The sequence below is a fragment of the Panthera onca genome, chromosome F2, assembly GCF_046562875.1.
Source record: "Panthera onca isolate mPanOnc1 chromosome F2, mPanOnc1 haplotype 2, whole genome shotgun sequence".
Taxonomy (NCBI): domain Eukaryota; kingdom Metazoa; phylum Chordata; class Mammalia; order Carnivora; family Felidae; genus Panthera; species Panthera onca.
In genome coordinates this window covers 6,446,949-6,467,741 of record NC_138356.1, presented here as the reverse complement: position 1 = coordinate 6,467,741, position 20,793 = coordinate 6,446,949, and the positions used below count along the sequence as shown (strand labels likewise).

At 42.3% G+C, this 20,793-nt stretch overlaps 1 long non-coding RNA gene across 1 annotated transcript; it reads right to left on the bottom strand.

Moving 5' to 3' along the window:
- Window positions 1–509: 509 nt before the first annotated feature.
- Window positions 510–1,827, bottom strand: LOC132664782 (uncharacterized). Its single transcript, XR_009603831.2, has 3 exons — window positions 1,739–1,827; window positions 1,173–1,603; window positions 510–600 (listed from the first exon to the last, which is right to left on the bottom strand). It is a non-coding gene; the product is annotated as an uncharacterized LOC132664782 (long non-coding RNA).
- Window positions 1,828–20,793: the final 18,966 nt, after the last annotated feature.

The following is a 20,793-nucleotide window of genomic DNA, read 5'->3' as shown; positions in this document are numbered from 1 at the left end:
GCTCTTCATGGGAAGGGCGGGATCTGGTTCTTCTCCCTTCAGGGGGGCTCCTCCCAGGCACTTGACTATCAGCATGCAGTGGGCATGGCGTTGGGAGGCTCCGGAGATCAGGTCATAAGAGGCCATGCAGCGTCTGCTTGAGTTTCCAGGAATGTTCCCTCTCAGAATGGAGCCCACAGCGTGTGGAGAAATCCCGTGGAGATCCACACAGAGATGCTCCCGTGACGGCCCAGTGAGCTCTCAGGCCAGAACCAACGTCACTGCCAGCCACGAGCGTCGCATCTGGGCCCGTGTGCTTTTGCTCCTGTGCCGAGCTGCCTCCCCCATGCCGCGGGGCTGCAAATGCACTGCTTGCTGCAAGCAGGGTCGCCTCCCTACAAAAATTGTGACCACGCACGTAGCCTGTTTGTCATGCACAAATATTTTCCCCAATGTTCAGAAGAAAAATTATCCCACGGACAGACTCTAAAAGACTGAAAAAAACCCATTAGGATTTATTCCGCCCCCCACAGCAGGGGTGAGTTCGGAAACAAAAGAGCCCTTAAGATCCCTGTGACATTCCAGGGTGTTTCTGAGCAGTGGATTGGTCCCCTCAGGCCGCTGTAAAGACAAGGACAGATTGCGGGGCTTAGACAACAGACACTTATTATCTCACAGTCCTGGAGGCCAGGAGTCTGAGATCGAGGTTGGTTCTTTCTCGGGTTGTGAGGGAAAATCTGTGCTCTGCCTCTTGCCTAGTTTCTAGCGGTTTCTGGTCACCCTGGGCGTTCCTTATCTTGTAGATGTACCACCCTGATCTCTGCCTTCACCTTCACACGCTATTCTCCCTGTGTGTGTGTCTGTGTTCACGCGTTCCCTTTTTATGAGGACACCAGTGACTGGATTAGGCCCCATCTCGATGAACTTGTCTTAGCTAATTACACCTGCAGCAGCCGTTATTTCCAAGTGAGGTCACGTTCCGCCGGACTGGGGCTAAGATGTTGACACATGCATTTTGGGGAGACACAATGCAGCCCATGACAAACAGCAGGGACCAAGCGTGCCTTGCATGTCACCCGAGAGACAGGAGCTAAGTACTGTGCACAGAGAAGGGAGGGAGACGCTGCAGGCAAAGACGCCAGCAGGGGGAATTCATCTGGGCGAACAGACGACATTTCAAATGAGCAAATCACCTGTGCCAGAGCCAGGAGCAGCAGGGCCTGGGGGTGGAAAGCGGGACGTGCTGTGGGGCCCAAGGCTGGCGCTGGCATCCGGAGGGCTGGGTGGCCGCGTCTTACCCAGAGGTGGGGGGTTTGGATGCGAATGTCAGCCAAAGAATCTCTAGCATTTGCACGCAGTTTTTTTTTTTTCTTTCCTTTTTAAAGATCGCGTCTTTTTGGGTTGTCAAAAAGCTGTCACCTACGTACATCTGCACTCGATCCTTAAGAACACCTAGGCGTGGTTTCTCTTGCAGTTCGCGGGGCCGATTTTGACGCCTGCTGTGAGGTCGGAACCGGGCCTGAGGACCAGGCCTCTGAGTGGGGCCGGCTTAGAGGCGTCAGGGTGACCCTCCCACTAGACCAGCGTTGCTCTGCGCGTCACAGTCCTTCCTGCTTGTGGGTGCCTGCCGAACGGGGGCGTAGGTCACCACCCCGGCCCGCGGCTCACACAGGTAGGTGTGTGGCTGTGCAGCGATGCCACCCTGATGGTCCCTCCCCTTGGGCGTCCTCCCCTATGTGCTCCGCGTCACGGCGCCCACCTGCTCTACACCCACGCTTCCGTCTCGTGATCCCCTGCCCGCGGCTCGCAACTCCAAGCGCGTTTCTGCAGCTCCTTGTGAATGCTGCGTCCCATTTACCCGGAAGAAGCCGAGCTCGTCCAGGTCACCGCTGTGATCTCCAGGCGTAGCCTGGGCCCCGACACACAGTGGGGCTACTTGCAGAACGGACGAACCCGGACTCCCCTCCGAGCGCTCTGCCGAACGGCTTCCCGGTGCTGCCGCGGGTGAAGGGACCACAGCCCGGGCTGCTGCGTGGCTGCGTAGACCCGATTCCACTCCCATCCCATCGTGGGCTGTGCCGGCTGCCTTCTTGCCTCTTCCCCTGCACGTTGCTATTTAGGTCAACAAGGAAGGATGTCAGAATGTTGCGTGCTGGCCATTTAGCCTGAACACAGGAGCCGAGCATGATTTTCAGATGCAACTAGAGAAGTCACTAAATGTTTCTCTCTAACGACAACCCCGGCCCAGTGGTCCAGACGTGCCGAGGCCCTGTGACGTTGCCAACGGCAAAGCCGATCCAGGCCCAGGGTTTTCTGCTGCTGACTCCAGAGTCTTTCAGGTTTCCATGGAAACAGATGCCGGCTTGACAAAAAACATGGTGCGCTCATTTTTTTTTTTTTTTTTTTTTTTTTTTTTTAAATGGGAAGGGTCACTGAGCCCCGACCTTGACGATTCCATTGGCAAAGACATAAGAGGTTGCTGGAGGTCAAGTGGGGGACCACCCTCAGTTCTTTTGGTGGGAGCCTCCTCGGCCGTTCCAACCTGCGACCGGAATTGCCTGTTGCCACCCTTGTTTCTAAAAGGTGACGACAAGCAAGTATGTGCCGTCTGTTCAGTGGACTCTTGGCAAAGTGCTTTCTCCTTGCTGGCTGTTGGCTCATTTTTTAAAATTTGAGTCTTTCCTGGTTGGTTTCCTTCCTTCCTTCCTTCCTTCCTTCCTTCCTTCCGTTTTCTTCCCTTTCCTTTCCATAGGACCCCCCCCGCCCCCGCCACCCACACACCGACTCAAAGATTTGAAAGATCTCTAAATGTCTTCTGTCTTCCCTCTCCTACCCATCCTCTACCATTCAATGCTTCACCTCTTGAGCACCCCTGCCAGGTGTTCTATAGCCCCCGCGGGAGATTCTGCACCACAAATTAATCCAGGGTGAACTCGCCTGAAGATTTGAAATGCTTCTCTAATGTTCAGTGAATTTTTGTTCCCATAAAGAAGTTATCTAATTTCCTTTATGCATGAAACATATATAGCTTGCTACTTACTGGGTCCCATGTTGAATCTACTGTCTTCTTTCCCCAGTGGACTCAGACTCCCAGAGAGCCGGAGATAGGAGGTACTGTGTGGTTATTATTGCCACAGAACGGTGATGTGTCCTCAAAATGGCCAAGGACAGGTGGAAGATGTAGATGTTCTTTAACGGCGAAGGAAACTCAGGGAAATGACTGGATACAGCAGCAGGTAGCACAGAATGCTCCAGATGGAGGTACAGCTCCCGGTTCTCCGGAGCCCCCCGCCGGGTGACCAAGGAGCTGTTCAGGTACATGCAGTGCTCCGCCAGATTCTTCCTTGCAGTGGAAGTCTCTGGGTGGTCTGCACCTCCTGGCTCATCTTTCCTCTTGTTGTACTGGAGTCTCTAATATGTGCTTGTTCACTCAGGGGACAAAGAGCAAAACCAAGAGTCCGTTTCTGCAGCAACACTGTAGGTTATTTCATCCATCGGATTCTAGCATCCTAACTTAGCCTATGAAACCGGCTCAGAGAGACAGCTGGCTTGCCCAAGTTCACAGTCAAGAGTAGAGCAGTTTAGCACTTCCGACTCTCATCCAGGCCTTCCTGTGCTGTGATCTCAGGCTTCTCCCCTCCGTCTGGGCCGCTCCACTCCTACTCCATTGGTCAACACCACTCGGCAAGTGTGGCCCTCCGATCCCAGTGCAGAAGAGCTGGGCCAGCTCCCCGAATCCCGGGGTAGCTCTGTGCCCCGCGCAGCTGTTTTAACGAAAGCTGCCTTACAATTCTGCATCACACTGAATTCATAGATCATTATCACTTTGGTGAAAGGACTAATACTGGCTTTTAATATTAAACTGAGTCCTTACCAAAGATACAGTCTGGAATTGGAAATCAAGTACAGTTTCCCGATTCTTCTTAAATTCTCACAATTTGTTATTCCTGCTAAAATGGACTTGCACTCAAGCGCCTGCACGATGTAATTGATGCAGTAAAATAGTATTACATACACGAGTTAAGGAAAAGAATATTAGGCGCTGCGCAAATTGGGTTATATTGAAAATTTTCTTGCTTCTTACAAACATATAGTCTAAAATAGCATACCTTTTACTATAAATAAGGCATCTACATCTGGATGATGAACTAAGAGCTACAGATCAGAGCAAAAGTAGAAAATAGAAGATTCGGTATATGTCAGGGGTAAGTTCAAGTCTGTAGAGAAAGGAAGCGACTGCCGTTCCTATGTTTTTCCGAGTCCTGAACTTAACTACCTATATGACATTGTCTCAGTCAATTCCTATTTTTTAGATTTTGGCATTCTCCTCTAAGGCAAAGAGCTAAGTCCATGCTGAATTATACCAAACACCTTCCTAGCTCCAACACTGCTTGGTTATGGGAGAATGCATACAAGTGGGGTGATAATTAGCTGGGGTTGGGGAACTAATACTCCAAAACTTGATAAGTACCTTATTGCACTAACTGGAGTCATGCTGTCGCTGGATCACTTCAGAAAGCAGGGTTGATATTTTCTTGTTGTTGGAATGGAAAATAACTTTCTATATCTGTTAAAGAGGAGGATGTCCTCATGTGCCTTTCACCCTTTCCAAACACCCACGAGCTGAGTTGTGAAGGCAGAGCTCTGCAAGGTCAGATTCACAAGGGTTAACAGATGTCAGTTTTCATATCGTGCTGTTTATGAGACATTTCATATCAGCAAGACTTTAAGTGATGTTAAAAAAAAAAAAAAAACACTCTCCATGACATTATCTGGGGCTACAGAGCACTTTCTTATTTACCTCCTCAGACCAGGGAGAGGTTCCTATTTTGAATTATGTCCCCATCTTAAAAAGCAGCACTTTTACTCAAAGGACAAATTAGAAGAAGAGAAGGATGAGTTGCCCATATTGTCATTGTGTCAACTTGATTCAAGCACAGCCAATAAGATCCAAAGAACTCTGGAATGAAGGGGGCTTCAGATATTGTTCACGATATATCCCAAACCAAATAATAATTAAAAACAACAGCCAAGTAAGATGCCACTACTTTGGGGATTCATATGTTTTTAAAACAATTAAATGGTAGCCCCTATCAGATCGTTGAATATTATTTCTAAGATAGCTTTCTTTAAAAAAAAAGTTTATTTTTGAGAGAGAGAGTAAGCAGGGAGGGACAGAGAGAGAGGGAGAGAGAGAGAATCTCAAGCAGGCTCTGCACTGTCAGCACGGAGCCCGATGAGGGGCTCGAACTTACAAACTGTGAGATCAGGACTTGAGCCGAAACCAAGAGTCGGACACTTAACTGACTCAGCCACCCAGGTGCCCCTAAGGTAGCCTTTAAAAGATAGTAGCTCACTGAATAGAAGCAGATAACGTGATAGAGAGGACACAGGAAGATACATCATGGTTTCCTGAATTGGCAGGCAGGTATATTGATCTTGTTTCTAGCTTCTGTAAACTTGATGCTTTAACAGCCGCCCTACACACATACACCAGACATGCCTTGTTCAGGACAAACCAATAATATGCCTGAGTCATTTTGCCTCTGGTTTCCCTCTCTGCCCCTCCCCCGCCTTGGGGAGAGTTCTACACCAGGAGGCACATTTTTCAAATACAAACCTCACCAATCCAGAGTCTACATCCCCAACAACCTCTCTTATTGGGCTCTCACACTCCAGGCCACGATACACCTGCCCGAATCACCCCAGGGCTGGATATCAAACAATTAGGACAGCCCCTATACCCCAAAGCCTAATGAAATTATTCAAACTAGACAACCCTAAGCCTGCCTTGCCTGCTTCTTCCTGTGGCAACTTCAGTAAAGGCTCTGGTACAGGGTTTCTCCCTCTGCTTGAGGACAAACCCTGGGGGTTCCCTGCATGACTCCTGGCATGGTATGTGTTTCCTCTCTTGGAATCTGTGAATATAATTAGCTGTCTTTTCTATGGCAATTGCCTCCTGCTGTGTTGGCCTAACTACACCTAGATAATGGTAAAACTTATTAAAATGCAGGACAAGTGGTCTAAAAGAAGCTGAAGACCCAATGCTTATAAAGTGCAGAGTGATCTCGAACACCCTGGCACAGGTTTTTCTATCTATTAGCCCTGGGCTTTGTCCCTGCATGGTACTCTAGGGAGATGTGTAGTCGAATGTGGAGAAGAAATCTACTTGCAGGCACATGGATGTGTTGTGGACATTGCTAGACTCTTTTTGCCTACCTATCTTGCTTGGGCATTTCCAGTCCTTCATCTGGACATTTCCAAGAACTTCAGTTCAAAGCCCTGGTATTTCCAAGAATATGTCATCTTACCTCACTTCCCAATTATAAAGAAAATCCTCACCACTGCTGTGCTGTGTGTGACTGCCATGACATTGAAAGTGCTTGACTTCAATTTCACGTCCCACAAGCTGGGACCATGATTGTCTGTTCCACAGACGTGTTCCCAAGCTCAGTGTAATGTCTCACACAGGGTTGGTACTGGCTAGATACCAGTTGAACAAATAAATGAGTGAATCATTCAGCTATTAAATCAGGCTGTCTCAAATCCATCCAAAAGTTTATATGGATTAGGTACAAAGAACGTCATAAGTGTCTATGGCAGACTGAATAATGGTCTCCCCAAAGGATATCTTCGTACAAATTCCTGAACCTGTGAAAGTTACCTTATATGGCCAAAAAGATGTGGTTTTGCTTTGCAGATGTGATTAAATTAAGACTTGAGAGGGGGAGATTATCCTGCATTATTTGGGAGCCCTAAATCCTATCACAAGTGTCTATAAAAGAGAGGCGGAGACTTGAGGATTTAGGAAACTTTAACCCCTACCATTATTACTCCATTCCAATACTTGTCAATCCGTCATTTAGATATAAAGGAAGAAATTCTTTGAGATTCATCTTTGATCATTACATGGTGATTATATTTAGTTACTAACTGAGTTAGCACTAGAAAAGATGATTCAAGAAAAATTGTTGAGGGATGCCTGGATGGCTCAGTCGGTTAAAGTTCCAACTTCAGCTCAGGTCATGATCTCACGGTTCGTGAGTTCGAGCCCCGCATCAGGCTCTGTCCTGACAGCTCAGAGCCTGGAGCCTGCTTTGGATTCTGGGTCTCCCTTTCTCTCTGATTGTCACCAGCTCATGCTCTGTCTCTGTCTCTCTCTTCTCAAAAATAAATAACAAAACACATTTCAAAAAGTGTTGAATCTAGCGGGATGATTGTTGAAATTAAAGTGTGCAAAGTGGATTTCTAATAAAACCTTATTTAATCTCAGTGAAGACATCATCATTTTGTTTTATATGATATTGTCTTGCTTTTTTTTTGTTAATTAGTTTATTAAGGTATCACTAATGCTTGTTGTCATTGTTGTTCTTTTTAAGTTTTTATCTAAATTCCAGTTAGTTAACATACAGTGTAAAGTTAAGTTTCAGATGTATAATATAGTGACTCTACACTTCCATACAATACCCAGTGCTCATCGCGATAAGTGCCCTCCTTACTTGTTTTTTAAACAATCCAAGTAAGATGAGCAGAAGCTCACAAAATCTTAATAAAACGCTGATCCGAAATGTGAAAAACACTTAGCGAAAGGGTAGCAGTATATCTTATCTAATCATTTGGGTATGAAATGTTAGCATTCTTGGAGTTAGATCCACAAATATGTCCAAATCATATCCTGTATTTTCTTGTCTCCTAGGCAACTGCTACAGCACCTTTGAATTTTCGTTGAAAAAAAAAAAATCAATGTATTATAGAACAAACCGATAGTCATCAAGATAGAGCATATGATTGTTTCGCCATTTTAAATAACACAAGTTGGTCACACGGATTACATAGAATGGAAAAACTGGTGCAGAAATACGGCTTCAAGAAATGTGACGTCAATATGCTATGTTTTAATGAGAGCTATAAACACAACTTTGCTATATTACATTTCTTTCTTTAATATAGAATTTTATAGAAGCTTCTTATCTGGGATGTTCTTTTTGCCAAGAAGCTGAGTTGCTAGGTTATTCTCTGGTCTCACTAGTCTTCATCCTCTACCCTCTGTTCAGGGTCTATCCGATATCTTGCAAACATAACATGTGTAGCCGAGGTTCCATATCCTCTGGTTAGAGAAGTTCCTGCAGAGAGCAACTGTTTTTCTTCGGTAAGGAAGGTCAAAATGCCTCTTTTCTCTTAAAGTGAGATTAACCTCCAATCTGACATCCTTACAGGACACTTTTGTGCCCAGTCAGTTGATGTCTGAAAGGTCTCCAATCTGAACGTACCTTACTTTTCTTCTTTTAGTCAGCTCCAGTGGAAACTTGCTGCTTCAGAATATGCTTCTCATAAGCTTTGTTTTGCGTTTATGGAGCTTCCTAGGAAGACAGCTTATGCTTCAGCTACAAAGTAAAGTAGATAGCCCGTGCATGTATATATCTTCTCAACCAATTGATGTCTTTAATAGCATTTCCATCGGTGTTATTGGTAGAAACGTTAGTACTGAGAAGGCTAATGGGAGTAAAAGGTACCTTCTAGGTTTCTGGCTAAGATACCTGATGAGCAGTTGTGATATCCACTGGTGGTGGGGGACACGACGCGAAGCAAGTTTACTGGAGAAAATGGTGAATCGTGTTTCTATGCGTTGAGTTTGCATATGGGGGACAGCTGGAGCTTGCAAATCAATGCCATTACCTAGCAGTGGGGTGTAGGTATGAGGAAGGAAGATCGCCTATCACTGGATCTTGAGGCACATCCAGGGCAAGAAAGGACCAGTTGAAGGAGGAGGCATCTATATCAGAGTGAGAATGGCAAAAAAGAAAGGTGAAATATCTCATTCATTCACTCATTCAACACACAGTACTGAGTGCCTAATATGTGCCGGACATTGAACCAAGAGCCGAGTCTTTGGAGAGGCATCGCAGAAGCATAAGATTGACCATGTGTTAAAAAGTAGAAAATGGCCGGATAACTGCATTTTGGACCTCGCTGTCACTGGTGACTTTAGGAAGAGGGGTTTCGCTGCGGTGGTGGGAGTGGGAGCCAGAGGGTGGAGGCTCGAAGATGAAGCAGGAGATAAGCAAATTGGACAACGAGTGTGAATAGTCTTTCGGTGAGTTTTGATTGTGATTGAAAAGGACAAATGGTGAAGGCACTCTGGGATGCCAACCTCAGCAAAAGCAGTACAAAACTGGAAAAACCGTCAAAAACAGTATTTTTAACCAAATCCTTGCAGCGATCTGGGGAACTCTTATCCAAGAAGAATGCCGAGTCTTGCTAACAGCAGAGAACTTTGTGGGATTCTTCACTTCCTTATGCCCCATTGCCTGCTCTACAGTTCAGCAGTAGCCTTGAAAACAAAGCCTACGTTCCTTGCGCTGGAGGAACCAGAAAGAACCCGATTCAGGAAGAAATTCAGTTATTTGTAGCAAAGATGCTATGCGAGGGAGGTTCCTCAAAAACGTGTGTAAGACAACGAGTTAGTTTCTGCTGCCTAAAGTGATAGGTAACAGTCCGGGCAAACAATAGACTAAGCAAAAAGCTTAGGAGGAAAGCCTGGCGAATGAGATTTTTAAAAGAGGTTTGCAAAGTTCTAACCTATTCCTGAGACTCCAGAAGCACATGCATATACCCAAGGGCTGTGCTGATGCTCAGGAAACTCCTGAGAACACCCTTTGCTCTCAATTCTGGCTGACCTTGAGGCTCTGTGAAAGTGGAAGTGAATAGCCAGACAGAGTTGTGAACCATCTGGCTAAGTGTTGGAGTTGTACCCCAACTTGTGCGGAGAGCCCCTCAGCAAAGACTGGAAGATTTTCCAAAGTAGCCACAGTCTAATATTAAAAACATCCAATTTTCTTTTTTTTCTTTAAAATTTTTTTAATGTTTATTTTAAAAAATTTAAAAAAAATTTAATGTTTATTTATTTTTGAGAGACAGAGAGAGACAGAGCATGAATGGGGAGGGGTAGAGAGACAGAGTGAGACACAGAATCCGAAGCAGGTTCCAGGCTCTGAGCTGTCAGCACAGAGCCTGACACGAGGCTCGAACTCACAAACTGTGAGATCCTGGCCTGAGCTGAAGTAGGAAGCTTAACTGACTGAGCCACCCAGGTGCCCCTCTTTTTTAAAAAAATGAGTATTTATTTATTTTGAGAGAGAGAGAGAAAGAGTAGGGCAAGAGCAGAGAAAGGGAGAGAGAAAATCAGAAGCAGGTTCTGTGCTGTTCATGCAGAGCCCGATGTGGAGCTTGATCTCATGAACCATGAGATCATGACTTGAACTGAGATCAAGAGTCAGATACGAAACTGGCTGAGCCACCCAGGCGCCCCCAAATCATCCAGTTTTCAAACAAAAAATGAAGATACATGGAAAGAAACAAGTATAGACCATACACAGTAAAAACAAAACAAAACAAAACAATAGACTGTCCAGAGGAAGCCAAGATGTTGGACTTTTGAACACAGATTTTAAATCAGTTATTTTAAATATGTTCAGAGAAAAACAGAGACAAAGGAAACGATGTTTAAAGAAGTAAAGGAAAAATAGGGTATTAATGTCTTGCCAAGTGAAAAATATCAATAAAGAAATAAAAACTATTAAAAGGAACAAAATAGAAATTCCGAAGTTAAAAAGTACAATAAAAGTGAAATGAAAGATTCACTAGAAAGTCTTGACAACAGATTCAAACAGAAGAAGGAATCAGTGAACCTAAAGATAGGTCAGTTGAGATTACCCAGTGTCAAAAACAAAGAAAAAAGAATAAAGAGAAATGAAGTCTTGGGGACCCATCAACTACCATCAAGCATAATAACATGTGGATAATGGGAGTCCCAGGAGAATGAGAGAAATAAAGTAGAAAAGAATTTAACAAAACAATGGCTGAAAACTTCCCAAATTTGAAGAAAAACATTCATGTAAACAGTCAAGAAGCCTTACAAATCCAAGTAGGATGAACCCAAAGAGATCCATTTTTAGACACACCAGTATCAATGGGTCAAAAGCCAATAACAAAGAGAAGATCCTAAAGGCCGCGAGAATCAACGCATTACATTCAAGGGATCCTCAATAAGATTAAAGTTAATTTATATCAGAAATCATGGAGGGCAGAAATCAGTGAAATGACTTATTCAAAGTGATGAAAGAAAAATGAAACTGTCAACCGAAATTTCTATGTTGCAACATAAATGAGTCAAAGTGGCTTCTGCATATTGGCCCGATGTTGCTTACGTCTTCATAGCAGAGTGGGATCCATTGGCTCCAAATCTCAATGGTGCCAAACTTAAATTTTGTGCATCGAATTGTTTTGACTATAGCTCCAAATAAACGGATTTCTAGCCATTTTTAGCCATTCCATAACATACCCTACGAAACTATCCCCAACATTTGCCATCCATATCTAAGATAAACCTAGTAGCTCTAAAAGACCCCAAATTGTTGCTACCCTCAGAAGCTCTCTGAACCATAGACTCCCTCCATGTTGCCGAGTACCCTCACCTGGACATATAATCCCCCTCTGAGATTGCACTCTCCCCCAGAATTCCCTCATCCTTTTCCATTCTGGTCTGTGGCCCTTAAGCTGCAGCCTCGGTAAGGTCTTATGCTACAAGACACTTCCCCTGAGGCTAATCTGTCAAACGTCACCCAAATAAAGCTTGTACCTTACAGCTACATTATGTTCTTATTTTCCTTGATCATCTTGGATTTCTCCTGAGCTCACTATGTATAATCTGGCAAAACTATCCTTTGAAAATGAAGGAGCTAATATTCTTAAGAATAATACTCACCAAATTTATCTAAAGGTTCAATGCAATTCCTATCAGATTTTCAAATTTTCAATTGCCTCTTTTTTTTTTTTTTTTTTTGCAGAAATGGAAAAGCTGTCCTAACATTTATCTGAAAATACGCGGGCCCTTGAAGTCAAAACAGTTTCAAAAGGAGTGAAGTGAGCTGGAGAATTCATATTCCAGATTTCAAAATGTACTACAAAGCTACAATAATGAAACCAGTGTGGTACAGTATGAAGATAGACATATAGAGAAATAAAAAAGAATTTAAGGTCTGGAAATAGAACCATACACCTACGGTCAATTGGTATTTAACAATGGTGCAAAGACAATTCAATGGGGGAAAGAACTATCGTTTCAACAAATGGGGCTGAAACACCTCGGTATCCACATGCAAAAGAAAGAAGTTGGACCTTTACCTCATATCAAATGCAGAAATTAACTCAAAATCGATCCAAAATCTAAATCTAAAGCTAAAATTATACAATACTTGGAAAGAAACACGAATAAATCTATGTGATCTTGAATTAGAATATGACACGAAAAACACAAACGAGCGAAAGAACAAATTGATAAAGTTGGGCCCCATCAAAATAAAAGTACTTTAGTGCAATAAAGGACACTATAAAAAATTGAAAATTGGGGTGCCTGGGTGGCTCAGTTGGTTGAGCGTCTGACTCTTGGTTTTGGCTCAGGTCTTGGTCTCGTGGTTTTGTGAGTTCAAACCCCATATCGGGCTCTGTGCTGGCAATATGGAGCTTGCTTGGGATTTTCTCTCTCTCCCTCTCTCTTTCCTTCTCCGCCACTCACACTGTCTCTGTCTCTCTCAAAGTAAATAAATAAACTTAATAAGAAAATTGAAAATCTACCCACAGAATGAGAAAACATGTTTATGAATCATAAAAACGATTAATGGTCTGTATCTAGAGTATATAAACAACTCTTAGAACTCAACAATAGGAAGTCAACCCAGTTTAAAAATGGGCAGGGGGCGCCTGGGTGGCTCAATCAGTTAAGCTCTGACTCTCGATTTCAGCTCAGGTCATGATCTCATGGTCTGTGGGACTGAGACCTGCATCAGGCTGACAGCATGAAGCCTGCTTGAGACTCTCTCTCTCTCTCTCTCTCTGCTCCTCCCCTGCTCGCTTGTGTGCGTGTGTGTGCTCTCTCTCTCTCTCAAAATAAATAAAAATAAACTTTAAGAAAATGGGCAAAAGATTTAAATAGATTCTATACAAAAAATCAGTATGGACGTGGAAAGATGCTCAACATCATTAGACATTAGGAAATGGAAATCGAAACCACAGTCAGATGCATCTCTCACCTGCTAAAATTGCTAGAATCAAAAGCCAGATAATGACAAGTGTCGATGAGGATGTTGAGAAACCGGAACCCTTATAGACTTCTGAGAGGAATGTAAACTAGTGCCGTCTGCCACTTTGGGACAGTTCCTCAAATGTTAAATGTGTAATTATGCCACACTAATCCCATACCTGGATGTATAGAGAGAATTGAAAACACATTTATGCAGAAACTTGTACACTAATGTTCATAGTAGCATTATTTGCAATAGCCTAAATGAGGGAACGACCCAGATTTTCATCAACTGCTCAGTGGGTAAATGAATGTGGCACGTCCGCACACTGGAATATTACTCAGTCATGAAAAAGAATTAAGCATGGATCCAAGTTGTAGCACGGATGGGCCTTGAAAACATTGTGCTAAGTGAAAGCCAGACACAAAAGGTCATGTATTGTATAAATCCATGTGTATGAAATATACAGAATAGACAAATCTGTAGAAACAGATTGTAGATTAGTGGTATTGGGAAAGTGGGGAATTGACACTGATTGCTGATGAGTACACCCTTCTGTTTTAGTGATAGAAACTTTCTGGAATGTTTGTGACACGCAGTAAACATATTCTGAACTACCGAATCGTATGTTTTAAAGGGGTGGCTTTTATATGAATTTATCTCAATAGAAACATTAAAAAGGCGAGTTTTCTTTTTTCTCATTTTAGCATGGAAAACACGTGAGCATAGTTAAAAACACTGACTTGAAAAAGCCAGCAGAACTTGATAGACAACCGGAAGTTACCGTAACTGAGGGGGAAAACAGTGTCACGCAGAGGGGCAGTATCCAGACCTGGGGTGGAGGGACTTTGATGGTGGAGGGTCACTTCTGCTTGACGATACAACAGGTGCGGTCTGCTGGAGCAGAGCAGTGTTAGTTCTCATTCTACGGCTCCCATTTTTTTCTTTTAGGTAAGAGGCACAGTCTATGCTGACGATAAATACGAGGCCACTCAGAGAATCACAGTGGATTCTGCGGTCTTTGCTAAGATCCTCATGAACATAGACACCTGTGACTCTTGGATAAGTGTCAGTTTGTGCGGTTGTATGTGTGTTCTCTTTGGTTCTGTTGCAAAACCCAGACATCTATTGCCATCGTGGAGAAAGTGTATCTATTGATCCAAGACTGACGATTTGCTGGCCATTCGCAACGGAAGTGAGGAGCGGTCAACCGAATTGCCCGTTGAACCGCTTGGGTTGTCCCGCCACAATTCAACCGAGACCAGTCTCTCGACTCCGTTGGGAAGCACTTCGCAGCATTTCGGGCTTACTGTGCCTTTCAGATGTTGAACGTCAGCGGCAGTGGGCAGGTCCCCTGAGCACCTGAAAACCCGCTGCAATATCTGCTGTCGAGGCTGCCTTGAAGGCCACAAAACTCCCCGCGTCACTCAACGATCAGGTCATCTCAGCGCACGTCCCGGTGTGGGCAGCCCGGCAGGGAACAAGCAGCTAACTCGGGGCGAGGCTGAGAGTCCCGGAGAGTCAGCGCGTAACTTACCAGGCCCTCGGTCCCCGTGTTCTGGCCTGCGGTGTGTGACATTTGTGGGGGAGAGCCAAGCCCTGAAGGGTAGAGGGCCAACAACGTTGCCAAAAAGGAAGGTGAAATGATGAGACAATAGAAGTAAGATGGATGAAGAGAAAAGCGAATAGAAGGGCACTTCGGGTGGGGAGAAATAAAGCCGTAGTGCTGGCAGGCTGATGGGAACAAAGAGTTAAGTATAGGAGGTTAGTTAAACAAAGAGGCTGTGAAGACAGGGTTATCCTGAGGAATATCGGAAATCTTATTCTGCAGGTGGAAAACCTTCACTACATAATGGAGCGAAGAGGGTGTCCTTGGGAGTGGACCGCTAAGAGGAGGAAGATGTTAGAGGCGATGAAGTCAAGTGCCAAGGGACCGGGACATGGGTGGGTATCTGCTGTGAACACTGAAATAACGGAGAAAGATGGCAAGTGTTGGGATGACGAGGGATACAGAATCTCGTGCTAGAACATATCCTCTGATTTGGATTTGAGTTCTTGCCTCAGGTTGGGCGACCTGGAACCACACAAAGTTCCTAGGATTCTGATAACTAGGCTGATAAGAATTTGTTATTTAGGGGGTTTTAGGGGCACCTGGGTGGCCCAGTCGGTTAAGCATCTGACTCTTGATATCGGCTCAGGTCGTGATCTCATGGTTCGTGGGTTCAAGCCCCATGCGGGGCTCCGTGCTTACAGTGCGCGAGCCCGCTTGGGATTCTTTCTAACCCTTTCCCCCTCCCTCACTCGTGTGCTCTCTTTCTCTCAAAATAAATAAATAAACTTTGGGGAAGAAAATAAGGAGCTTTAGCTAAAAAGCAGGGCTCCAAGTACTGGCAGCAAATTTATTTTATATTACATTCATTGCATTTCATTACCAATCAAAGGATATTTATATATACTTCCTTTGTGGTCACCATTGTGTCAAGCATTATGTGGGATACAAACAAACTATGAACTATAGTGTCTATGATGAAAGTTGATATTTGAGTTTGAGGAACATGAGCAAGAAACATAAAACAAAATCCAAGTAACATAGGGGATCGTGCACACAAACTTTTGCCATCCAGACGCTGGGTACCAAAAGAACTTGCGGAAGGAAGAGATAAACAAGGAATATTAAAGAAGATTTGGAGAAATTGTGAAAAGCTGAGGCTGGATCAATGAGCATGGTTTGGGCAGCAACCAGTGGGGAAGAGACTATTACAGGCGAACCAGGTACCCGAGAGAGAGCCCAGAAATGTAAACGAATGTGATGAATTAGTGTATAGAGAGCCCATTAGTCTGATGTATTGGGGAATTTATGAATGAAAGTGGGCGGTAGTGAAATAAGAAAAGAGTTCATGAAACAGAACGTGGTTTAGCCTGATGTTAGCTTTTATTTGGAGGAAACAGCTCTTTAAGTTTATAAGCAAAGGGATTACCTGGTTACAGTGATATTTATGAGAGAATAGGCTGACAGTAACGAGGAGGTTGGGTTTGAATGGGCTTAGCCAAAGTTTGGGAGGTCAAGTCCTATAAGCCAAAAAAAGTTAATTTACTACTTACTGACGTCAGAAGCTGTTCTGAGTGCTAAAATAAATTAAAATGATCGGCCCTCTCTCTACAGCATAATTATAGTTTTTATTATAATACTTATGTGTACAAAGATTACAAATGTAAAGAGGGAATAGTACGGAGGTAAAATACACAAATAAAACTTTATACAAAGTGCAAGTAAAGTTGTCCGGATTTATGTTGGGAGGGAAAGTGAAGAGACAATGACTGTGTTCATATGATATTATAGCTAAACTCTGCCTAATTTTAAGCATATTTTTCTTACTAATAGATAATAGAAACTTTAGAAAATACTCATGTGTTTTGTTTAATAAGGAATTATTTACTAAACTGTTTGGAAATCGATTTCTTTTTCTGATAAAATAGAATTGATAGTATTTTTTATTACAAAATACCATCCTTTGAATTTTTTAATGACTTCATAATATCTTGTATGATGCTTCATAATTTTTGCTATGTATTACACAGTTGGGTATTTAGCTCACTTCTAATATTTTGTTACTTAAAATAATGCAAAGAACATTATTCAGCTTAATTTTTGAATATATTCATGAACATTCTCTTAGAATAAATTTCTGGAAGTAGAAAACATAAATTTAAAAAATTATATTGCCAAATTTCTCTCTTGAGAATGGGAATTATCTTTGCTCACATCAAAGCAAAAACAGCACCTCACATTTAAATTTGACTTTACTGCTGATTTAAATATATTAATAGTTTTTCTTTTTGGATTATTTTTTTCTTGTCCTTTGTCCATTTCTCTATGGGATCTTCTGTCCTTTTTTTTGTTTTCAAAAGTTCTTTAAGTGTATTGATATCATCTATTTGGCAGATATTTTTCTTAGTTTGTTATTTACCTTCTAATTTCGTTTCAAGTATTTTTGTATTAACTTTCCCCACACAATAGTGCAGGAACCTCTGTGAATGAGGGAAGAGAGAAAAGTGGAGATAGAAGATATTAAAGTAAATAAAATTATTCTGTTTTTCTGGTAAAGGGCTTTGTCTTTGGATCTGGAGAAAAGCTCCATACAACCTGTGACAGGAAATCAACAGCAGATGAGATGAAATTTTTCATCTGTTCAATTATGTTCAATTATGCTTTAACAAGAAAATCAGGGCAAACATTTGTGTTTACCTATGTTCCCAATACAATGTAGTCCTTTCTTCGTCTTTCTATAACTTCTTCTTCTTCTTTTTTTTTTTTGTCTCAGAAATATTTTGATCTATGTCTAGTCTTGAACTAGTTGGATTACATTTGCTTTTCATATTTACCTGTTATACCATTTTTTCCCCTCCAGGTCACGCAAGATAAGTTAGCTATTTATAGGGTCTCTGAAAAGCATAATTTACTCAGCAAAAGAAAAATGAGCTCATGAAATACAATCTGGGAAATCCAAGTCGTTAATAATTGATTGTTGACAATACAAATTCAGTTAAATTTTACTTTGGCCGTATATCAGAATTGTCTGAACACAACTATATACTCAATAATCGGAGGTTAAAGCTTATTCATAATCTTTTTCTTTCTTCCCTTCACTTCATTATAATGAGATTAAATAAAATCTTCTTTAAGCTTTAAGCTTTCTCAATTTCAGTCACTCTTGCTTAAGCAAATATCACACATTTCTTTTCATTTACACGATTGCTTTGTCCTGGACGCCAGTTGCACATTGAAACAGAGGTAGAAATCCTATTCTTGTGCTTGCAATTTTGTGTGATGTCTGGTGATCTTTTTCCTTGTTGCAGATGTCTTCTTCCTGAACTTCTTTTAAAAACACTAGGGCCCTATATACCACAAGCTCTTTCAGAAACAAGGAGTGCTTCTAATGACAAAAATAAAACATGTGGTTTATGATCTCTTTGAAGAGCCTGAAATGAATAATCTTTGCCAAGGGTTTAGATTCGAGTCATAAAATTATTCCGACACTCGGCCAGATGTAGACTTGCTTTTCCATGATAGGCCCTGAAACGAGGGAAAACTGACCATTTCTTACATTGCTTGAGCTCCCCTTCTCCCCTCACTGTTCCTTCTCTTGAACAACCTCTAAGCTAAGGTCACAAGAGGATGAGTTTTGGCAAGACTGTTCCTTAGAACTGGATTAAAACTTGTATACAGTATAGGAAAATACCTCGCCGGAGAGCAATATATTCTCTTGGTTCACTCTGAAAGTCTAGCTACCAAATTAAGACCTAAAGGGAGTGGACAAGTCCCACCTGGAGCTTGTTATATGCATATTTGTCTCTTAATTAGAAAATGCGCAATTGGGACAAATCATTTGACTGTCTATAGATATATAATTTGTTTTCACCAATAATTTTGCTTCAAGCCATTCCTGAAGTACACTGTTCCAATAAATGTGACAAAGCCATGTGGAAGTCCCAGGTGTTGAGACCGATCGTCAGTATGTTTCTCTGTTGGAAAAGTGACTTTTTCACAGCTCTACATGTCAAAAAAGAACATTTCCTGAGAAGTTCAATATTCCGGTCTGAGTACTGGCTGTTGTAATTTGACAAAAGATTACAAAACTAGATGTTAAGAGCTACTCAAAAATGTTTCCCACTGGTGCCTGGCTTTTAGTCCTATCTCTATGGATTCCATTCTGTAGTCACCCAATGTACCCAACATTACTGAGAACCAGTGTAATAGAGATAAAAGCTTGAAACTAGAAGACTGGAATGCAATTCTATCACTGACATGCTATGAAACCTTAAGCAAGCCCTTAATCTTTCAGAGCCTTATCAATACAATAAGGATAATTATATTTAATTGTTAGGATTGTTAGAAAAATAAAAGGAGATTCTACTATACTTAGGGCATTTCTGGGTATCTAGTAGAAACTCAGTTAATGCTTACCATAGAAATTGTCTTCACTCATTCGTCCAACAAATATTTATTGTGTGTCTACCTTAGACCAGGATCTTATCTAGTTACTTGGGAAAAGTCAGTAAATAAAATAACTGTTCTGTTAGGCTGTGTGTGTGTGTGTGTGTGTGTGCACCTGCGTGTTGTTGCCCTAGATAATCAGCGAGTAAACAAATAATTTAATAGAAGGTGATTTGTGTTATTTTGAAAAGAAAGGGCCAAACAGAAGGAATCTCAGAGGAGCAGAGAGTGACAAAAGTAGAATATACATCTTCTTACACAGAGGAAGCTTCCAAAATAGGTTGAGGTTTTGGTAGTGACCGGAATGAAATGAGCCATGAGTATATCTGGAGTTTGCTTGGTTGGGAAAAAGAAAGAAGGTCCCGAAGGATCTGGAATAAAAAGAACAAGGAAGGCATGGAAAGAAATGAGGTCAGAGAGGATGTGGGTGGGGTTGATTCAGATTATATAGAGTCTCCCGGGTTGTTTTAAAGACTTCGGTTTTTATTTGACTAATAATTTTAAGCAGTGGATGTGGTATGCTTTACGTTTTAAGAGATGCATTCTTACTGCCACAGAATAGACTGTACAAGGGCAGGAAATAAAGTTCAAGAGGCCAGTTAGGAAGCTGTCGTAGTGGTGAAGGAAAGATGTGACCGTGGCTTGGAGCACAGTGCAGCCGAGTAGATGACGGCCAACAATCAGATTTGGGAACGTTTTCTAGAAGAGGAGTCAAAGATGACTCTTTTGTTTTTAGCTTTGGGTAATTATAGGAATGGAGATGCAGACGCTGATAGGATTAAGATGTGGGCTGAACACATTTTGGAGGGAAAATAAAGAAATTGATTCTACGTATTATGTCTGAGATGCCTTGGGCAATTTTGTTAGGTTGAGTGCTCAGGACTGAAGATATAAAATTGGGAGTTGTCCTCATGTGACTGGATTGGACGGACCAGGTAGGAATTCGGGGAGCTCTCAGGATCTGGCACACGAGAGGGATCTAGCAATAAAGGAAGCTGAGATGAGAACCGAGAAATAGTCATGTCTTTGATGTCAGATGAAGAAAATGTTAAGAGAGGGTGATTATGTGTATCAAATGCTGCTACTAGGTCGAATCAGATGAAGACAGATAATTGGCCAGGGAATTGACCCAGCTGTTTTGAAGATTTTGTTTAGCAAATCAAACCTCTGGGCCAATTCAGAGTAATTTTCTCTTGACTGCTACTTCTCCTGAGGATGATCATCATTCCAGTTTCTTTGCATGCCTCACGATTTTTGGCTAAAAATTGGACTTTTTAGGGGTGCCTGGGTGGCTTAGTAGGTTGAGCATCTGACTTTGGCTCAGGTCATGCTCTCGTGGTACGGGAGTTCAAGCCCCGCATCGGGTTCTGTGCTGACAGCTAGGAGCCTTGAGTCTGTTTCAGATTCTGTGTCTCCCTTTCTGCTCCTCCCTTGCTCGTCCTCTGTCTCTCTCTCAAAAATAAATAAACATTAAAAAAAATTAAGAAAACAACAACAACCCCCCCCGCCCGGAGTTTTTATAAAATATAGTGAAACAACTGTGGATTCTGACTTATGGCAAATCAAACCCAGCAACATAAAAAGGATTATATACTATGTCAAACTAGCATTTATTTCAAGAATGCAAAATTGGCTTTACATCCAAAAAAATCAACTGAAAACAATACTTTAAAGCAAAATAAATATCAATGAAATATTAAGTTAAAATTAAAAGTCAGTTTATTATTAAAAATTCATGTC